This window comes from Dipodomys ordii, unplaced genomic scaffold (assembly GCF_000151885.1).
Source record: "Dipodomys ordii isolate 6190 unplaced genomic scaffold, Dord_2.0 Scaffold51, whole genome shotgun sequence".
NCBI classification, from domain to species: Eukaryota; Metazoa; Chordata; class Mammalia; order Rodentia; family Heteromyidae; genus Dipodomys; species Dipodomys ordii.
The window spans coordinates 11,267,212-11,268,925 of NW_012267267.1; the positions used below are offsets into that span (position 1 = coordinate 11,267,212).

General features: G+C 37.6%; 1 pseudogene; it reads right to left on the reverse strand.

The window, feature by feature from the left end:
• Window positions 1-365: 365 nt before the first annotated feature.
• On the reverse strand, window positions 366-1,109 carry LOC105988832 (annotated as a pseudogene).
• Between the last annotated feature and the right edge of the window lie 605 nt (window positions 1,110-1,714).

Genomic DNA, 1,714 nt, shown 5'->3' on the forward strand with positions numbered 1-1,714 from the left:
AGACACTATGTTGAAAACGAACTTTACAACTTCAACCAGAGGAAGAGGGTGGGTGGGTAGTTGTGCAGGTGGAAGGGATGGGATGGAAGGGGAAAAACAAAGGAGGAGACAACAATGCTCCATGTGAAATGTACTTATTACCTTACTCATGTAACTGTAACCCTTCTGTACAGTATTTTTACAATAAAAAATGTACAAAAAAAAAAGAGTCTCACGGATTTTCCTACCCGGGCTGGGTTTGAACCACCGATCCTCAGATCTCAACCTCCTGGATAGTTCGGATTACAGGCGTGAGCTACTGGCATCTGGCATTGATTTTTTTAAGCTAATCATTTATTTGTTACTCTTAAAGACTAATTTTTCCTTTACTCAGAATTAGAAGTAGAAGCTCTCAGAGAGAACAGTGAAGTCTCTTCTCAGCGATTTTCTTTGGTTTCTGTCATTCTTTTGGCAGAAAACTTAGAATATTCTACAGCCTCTAACTTGTTTTTCTTAGTACATTGTTTCTTCAGAGCCAAACTGTGGCATTTGTGTTGAAGGACAGGTGGAATAACTCTTAGGTGTTTTGGTCCTGGGTTCCTTTCCTTCTTTGTTCAAGGGTTTCCAGACAACATGTTGGTGAGCATCATCTTCTTTAGAGAGATTGAAAAATCCAAGGATTCTGCTAGTTCTTTTCGATCCCAGATGATGGCCACAGTAGTATCGGTCAGTCCAGAAATGTCTTTTCCTTCTTCTTTTTTTATTTGTTCATTTTTTACAGTAACCAAGTTGAGAAACTCAGAGTGGCATCCCCAATGCAATGATGGGCAGACTTGTGCTTTCTCTTTCCAGTTCTTCTTGGTCTGTAACAGGAATGCCCCTTGCTCAGTAGCAAGCAAATTCCTCCATGGGTCAAGACACCCTGCTTCATGGGAAAACCGTCTTTGTGGTTCCCATCCCTGATTTCGACCACATCACCTTTCCATTCTTCACCCAGAGTGTCATAGCAACTTCTGTGGCCATGAGCTTCTCATAGAAAATGCTAGAATCTGAGTTCATCTTTAGTTTCAAAATGAGTCTCTGGCAGCCAGTGTGTAGGAAAGGAGATATTCAGCTTCATCTTGATGCAGTTGTTCAAATAGGAAGAGCCATGAACAAGAGTCAATTTTCTGATTTTAACCTTTTTTTTCTAGTTTTTTCTTCTCTCAATATAGAGGTACTCATATATTCTGAAGTTTGAATGGTGAGATAGGGCATATAAATATGAGACACAGACAAGATTATTAAAGACAGAATGATTACAAACTATTCACATTTAAGTTTATAAAGATGTTCTCTGTATAACAAAATAAGTCAAGCATAATTGACAGTGCTCTCTTTAGATACCTCATTCCCATTTCAGTGTTTTGACAGGTATTCATATTTTTATATTAACACTTTGCTAATTATTTAAAACACAACTTTTGGTACCTACTATCTTCTTATTTCTGCATAAGATACCACATAAAGTCTAAGAGTGTAATAAAGTTGTTTAATATGTTTTTATTGTAAAAATACTGTACAAAGGGGTCACAGTTACATGAGCAAGGTAATAAATATATTTCCTATCAAGCATTATTACCTCCTTCTTTTTCTCCCTACCATCTCTTCCTTCTTACCTCCACAACTACACTCCCTCAACCCCAACTAAGTTGTAAATTCGTCTTTCAACAGAGTGTTGAACAGCTCATTGTTA